The following is a 6,201-nucleotide window of genomic DNA, read 5'->3' on the forward strand; positions in this document are numbered from 1 at the left end:
TGTACCTCACTTTAGACAAGAGCCAGGCTTCTGAGGGGGCAGTCTTGACCTGGAAGGCTGCAGAAGGCTTCTTTACCTCACTCACTCACTCACTCACTTACTCACTCACTCATTCATTCAACCAGCTTGCTGCTTACTTATAAAGTGCCAGACCTTGGGACTCTCTCACTGAACAAAAGAGATAAAAATCCCCCTTCCCTCAAGAAGCTTCCATACACAGAGACATTCAAACCCCTCCTAGGGAATGTGTTTAAAGTCCAATTTACACAAAAGCAGGAGAAGAGGCTGATGTGAGGGGTTTCAGACACGCACACACGCACGTTCATATATGACTTCCATTGCAGTGACAAAGTGTAGTACTCTTCCAGGAGACACTATTCGTTGGAGTTAAATCACTTTTATTTTTCTTATGATCTCTCTCTCTCTCTCTCTTTTTTCTTTCTGAGAGCAATTGCCCTTGGAAGTGATTAGCTGTTATCACTCTCTAGCCTTTTCCTGCCTAGATAGGAGGGGCCTCTAGGGCTGCTAAAAGCCAGAAAAGTCCCAAAAAGGCAGCAACAAGAGAGGCAGAGGACAATTGGGGCCAGTGTTTTTCATCTGAGTCTCTGGGGGGCCAATTTTTAAATATGCAGAATACACACACACACACACAAACACACACCACACACTGCCCCTCTGCCCTACCCAAGATGGTCCTACTAAATAAGGATCCTACCCCACCATCTGTCCGAGACCCCCTTGAACTGGTCCTTTCCATGAAACAAGCCAGGGCCATTGAAAGTGACTCTTTAGGCAAAAGACCAGTGACTTAGGTTTTCCAAACCAGGACAAAGCCCATTTGTTAAGCACTTGCATATTAACCAAAAGGTTGATGCTTCAAACCTACCCACAGGTTCCTAGGAAAGCAGGCCTGGCAATCTGTTTCTGAAGGGCACAGTCCTGAAAAGGATCCCTGGTGACATATTGTCCTGCTAGCCATAAGGTCAGTAGTTCAAAACTACCAGCTGCTCTGAGAGAGAAAGCTGAGGCTTTCTACTGTACAGATATACAGTCTCAGAAACCTACCAGGGCAATTATACTCCATTGCCATGAGTCAGAATTGACTCAATGGCAGTAAGTGAGTGGATGGGCTGGAATTGATTGGACACCAACTAACACCAAGAACAACTATTTTGGGCGGCAGTGCCATTCTTCTGCTTTATCTAGAATCTGAACTCTCAGCGTCATTAACAATTTAGACAACAGAAAAATAATAATAAACTACAGAAGGATAAAGAAAAGCTAAAGAAGCTACTTCTGTTTGGGGTTTAGTTGTGTGTTTTTTAGCAGAAAATATGAAATATGAAGGAGCAGGGACTTGCTGAACTTAAATATAAGCCTATATTTCAACCCCAAGTCTTTCTTGCCAAAAAATAATGTCCCATAATAGGAACGGCCTCTGGACTGCCAAGAAAGCATGGCTTCTGTGTTGGATCAGATCAAGGAGATAGCTATAATGCCCTGTACTAAGATCACAAAAGAATGTAATGCAGTGCCTTGTACGCAAAAGGTTTTCTAAGAGTCTTCAGGGGGCTGTGCTACAGCCTAAATAGGCTGAATTGCAGCCTAAAACAGACAGGGATCCATTTCAAAGAGATGTGGGGACATGGCTTTCATAAAATGGAGTGCATCATGTAATCCAATGCAAGGGAAACCCAGTAAGTTTGGGAAGGAGCTTCATTGGCTTGGACTAAACAGCCAGAGATAGTGCCACATAAAAAGAAGGAAGACGATTGATAAAGCAACCCAGACATTATGTGGAAAAGGAAAAGGGACTTAGAAGACAATCAAAAGCTATAAGGAACCTCTCTCAGGGAGAAAGTCCTGTGGCTTCAACTTGTGTGCTCTGGGGGATATTCGGCAGTCACATAGAAAATTGTGTATTCAATTTAATCCCTTTAAGGGATTTTGTCAATGGGCCGTCATCCCAACTATCCTGACAAAAAAATCTATCTTGAAAATCACCCTGCTGTGAGGAAGCTAAAGGTAAGCACATGATACGATCACATGGAGGAAAATTGGGGAGCCAATGCAACAGCAAGAACCCAGGCCCTAGACCTAGGAACCAAAGCAAACCCATCTTGCCCGTCTCACTGCTTGAGCAGCTTTGGCCAATGCCATGTGGAGTAGAGATGAGCTGCCTTGGCCAAGCCTTCCTCAAATTACAGAATTGTGAGCAAATAATACACTGAGTGGGATTGAAAGTCACTAAGCAGCAATAGGTAAGTAAAACATAAGGGCCTAACAGTACCTATCTGTAAAGAGTCTTTGGCAGCTGGTATATGGAAGACCCAGGCCCTGATTACTTCCCATAAACACATATTCTTTATCATAGCCACGGACGCTCATGGAAACATTAAAGTTGTGCTTGGGAGAGGAAAAGGCAGGTTAAGAACCGAGAAAGCCCTTTTGGACCCTGCGCACCGGGGAACAAGGTCACGAGCAGGAACTGCTACTGCTATTTCTCCTGTGGTCCCTCTCTGAGAGGAGTTTCCTGGAGCCTCCAACAGCGCCATGTTGGGGCAGAGCGTGCGGAGGTTCACCACCTCTGTGGTCCAGAGGAGCCACTATGAGGAGGGCCCTGGGAAGAATTTGCCATTTTCGGTGGAAAACAAGTGGCCGTTACTGGTTATGATGACCATGTACTTTGGGTCTGGATTTGCTGCACCTTTCTTTATAGTAAGACACCAACTGTTTAAGAAATAAGGATGCTTAAATGATATGTGAAACAGATGAGAAGAGCATTGTATGAAGTCCAACCTCTAAAAATTGATCAAGCTCTGTTGAACTTAATAGCATACTGGCTATGTTTGTAAATAAACTTAATACATGAAAAAAAAAGAACTGAGAAAGATGGTCATGTGACCTGGATATTGCTCAAACACTCCATTCTCCTAGGTCTCTTGGAAAAAGTAGAGGGATGAGAACCCAAAGCTGTAAACATTGTGTGGATTAGAAACGAGTTAAGTTTTGGGTGAGGGCTGAAGGCCCATGTTGGTAAAATTATTTCTGTGGGATTTTCTAGAACCAGAGCTGCTCTGAGGCCCAGACTGGAGAGAATGTCATGGTCATTACCCTTGTATGCTTTATTTTGGCTGAGTCCCTCCCCCATCATGTGTCAGGGATCACCCAGCGCCCCCTTCTCAGCCCTGATACACGGTGTTGCCAAAATGGCTCAGAGATGTTAAGCAATCTGCTCTAGGTCACGTGGCTCAAGGTCAGTAACAGAGCCAGACAATGAAATGCAAGAAAACTGACTCCTATGCCCAGACCTGGGACAAATCTAACTCTCTGACAGAGCTGGGTAGAAGCCCCCAAACATCCATCTCGTGTGTGTGCGTGTTTGTGTGTGTCTGTATCCACGTGTATATGTTTGGTTTATTTTTCATCAACATAATTAGAGTACTTTCTATCCAATTAAAAATTGAATTAAACCACGGTTGGTGTTTTACAATTTGCACAAGTACCTTTATGAACTATCATGGTTTACTTTCTTTCATGGGGAGGCAGCTCCAAGCTTCAGACCTCCCCAGGTGAGGTTCTACATTCAGACCAGAGTCAGAGGAAAGGATTGATCAGAAAGAGTCAGTTCACTGAATGAGGTTCCTTGGAAAAGGAAGCCCAAATGGCCCTTAAACTCACGGCCATCAAGTCAATACTAGCTCATATTGAGGGACCATGTAGAACAGGATCCTATGGTACAGGGTAGCTCTGTCCCTGCGAGTATCCAAGACTAACTCTATGGAAGCAGAAAGCAACATCTTTCTCCCACAGACCTGATGGTAGTATCAAACTACTGGCCTTTGGGATGTCACCGCAAATTGTAACCACTATGCCACAAGGGCCCTTAGTCAATATAAAAGGTCTGGCAAAATGTAGAGCCAGATGTTATATACTGCAAATGGCTGAACAAAGGCTGGCTTTCTTGTGGGGTCTTCTGCTATTGGCTGGTCATCTGTTGTGGCCCTCCTCCTTTCAGGGATGCACATTCTGGCACTTTTATCAACCACGTCCCAGTGCCCCAGATTTCATGCTGTGCTCTTGTCTCAGACCCCAAACTTGAGTCTATTAGGTAATTGTGAGCATAATGTGAACATTCTTCCCCCAGCCATTTCATTCTCTCCTTTATCTTGGCTCTCATCCATTGGTAAGGAACTGTGTCTTAGTCTGCCCTTCCACTTCCTTTGTGCTAAGGAGGTAGAGAGGGAAAACTTGTCTCTACTTCTCTTTTGCAGAAGAACTTCTGCATATCCCTCCATTATCACCCCATTTCCCTTTGCCAGTCTCTGAGGAGCTATAAATGTTTCATCACTATTAATTAGCTTTAGTGATATAATGGGATACTGCTACCACCAGGCAAGTAGTTCAAACCCACCAGCCTCTCGACAGGAGAAAGATGAGGCTTTTTGCTCCGCTAAAGATTCACAGCTCCAGAAACCCACGGAGGCAGTTTTACTGTGCTCTACAGGCTCACTATGAGTTGGAATCAATTAGATGGCAGTGAGTTTGTTTGTTATGGTTTGGTTTGATTTGGTTTTCTACCATCGTGTTATCAACTCTAAGATGGGTAAGAGTAGGCCACAGACCTCAGAGCCCTCTATCTTGTGTCCCCCAGCTTTTGCACTCAACAGTGACTTGTCTTGCACTGCTTCTTCCTGCAGCTCTGCACTTTTACCTGAGGCGCCGGGTACTACTGCCGAGTAACAAAGTCCCCCAACGCAGTGACTTAAAACACCAGTTATTTTCTCATGCTGACAGATTCTGTGGGTCAGCAATTCAGACAGGGTCCAGTGTAGAGTCTCAGCTGGGAAAACACAGAGACTGATGTGGCTTGATATCTGGGTGGATTTGTTGAAGAACTGTGGGAAGAACAGATTATCGTATGTGATAGTGACTTGATGGTTGCATCATGAGGGTTCCTTCATTCACATATCTGCCTCCCCTCTGCCCGCCTAGGCTAGGAGGACTCTCAGCTGCGTATCTATAGGTGGTCTCTCTATGTAGCTCAAGCTTCTTCGCAGCAGCAGCATAGTGAACACAGGATCATTGGATGTCTTACAAGGCAGCTGAAGGCTCAAGTCCAAGTGAATAACGCAGCAACTGCATGGCCTGGTCATCAGCATCACTTAATTACATTGTATTCTATTGTTTGAAGCTGACACCAGCTAACTCATCTACAAATAGAAAAGACCCAGATCCCGCCTTATGGTGGGAGGAGTGTCTAGATTAGGTGGCAAAGGGTCTATTGATTGAGAGAGATGGCTGGCCACCATCTTGGAAAATTCTATCTCACCCAGTCCGGCCTCTGGTACAACAATTTATATCTTCCTACCTACCCTTCAATGGCTGATGCCTCCTCAGTCCTCCTCCTAAAACCCCTATCTCCAGGAAGCATTCTCTGATTACCCCCGTCCACCTTATCCCCAATTTTATCTCCATCATTTCTATTTAACATCACAGAGTAGAATAGTGGTTGTGGTTTGAGGTGGTAATAGTTAATATTATGAGGCAGAGTGACCATGCTCACCTACCAGTTATCAACCTGTGGCTCACAACCCCTTTGGGGGTCCAACGACCCTTTCACAGGGGTCACCCAATTCATAACAATAGCAAAATTACATTTATGAAGTAGCAACAACGATAATTTTATGGCTGGGGGTCACCACATGAGGAACTGTATGAAAGGGTCGTGGCATTAGGAAGATTGAGAACCACTGTGCTAGCACATTGTCAATGAGTCAAGCCTTACTCAGAGTGATCCTATAGGACAGGCTAGAACTGCCCCATAGGGCTTCCAAAGACATCCATCTTTACAGAAGCAGCCTGCTGCACCTGCCTCCTGTAGAGAAGCTGGTAGATTTGAACCACCAACCTTTTGGTTAGTAGTCAATTACTTCACTACTGTGCCACAAGGCTCCTTCATATCAAAATCTTAGGACGCTTTATAAGTAGCACCCAAAGGAGTCCTGGTGGCATGATGGGTCACATGTTGGGCTGCTAACCACAAGGTCAGCAGTTTAAAACTACCAGACACTCTATGGGACAAAGGTGAGACTTTTTAGTCCCATAAAGAGTTCCAGTCTCTAAAACCCACAGGGGAAGTGCTACCCTGTCCTATAGGGTCACTGTGAGTCGATAGGGATTCGACAGCAGTGAGGTTGT

At 44.9% G+C, this 6,201-nt stretch overlaps 1 pseudogene; it reads left to right on the top strand.

Moving 5' to 3' along the window:
* Positions 1–2,532: 2,532 nt before the first annotated feature.
* Positions 2,533–2,745, top strand: LOC142436621 (cytochrome c oxidase subunit 7C, mitochondrial pseudogene; annotated as a pseudogene).
* Positions 2,746–6,201: the final 3,456 nt, after the last annotated feature.

This window comes from Tenrec ecaudatus, unplaced genomic scaffold (genome assembly GCF_050624435.1).
Source record: "Tenrec ecaudatus isolate mTenEca1 unplaced genomic scaffold, mTenEca1.hap1 Scaffold_482, whole genome shotgun sequence".
Lineage (NCBI taxonomy): Eukaryota > Metazoa > Chordata > Mammalia > Afrosoricida > Tenrecidae > Tenrec > Tenrec ecaudatus.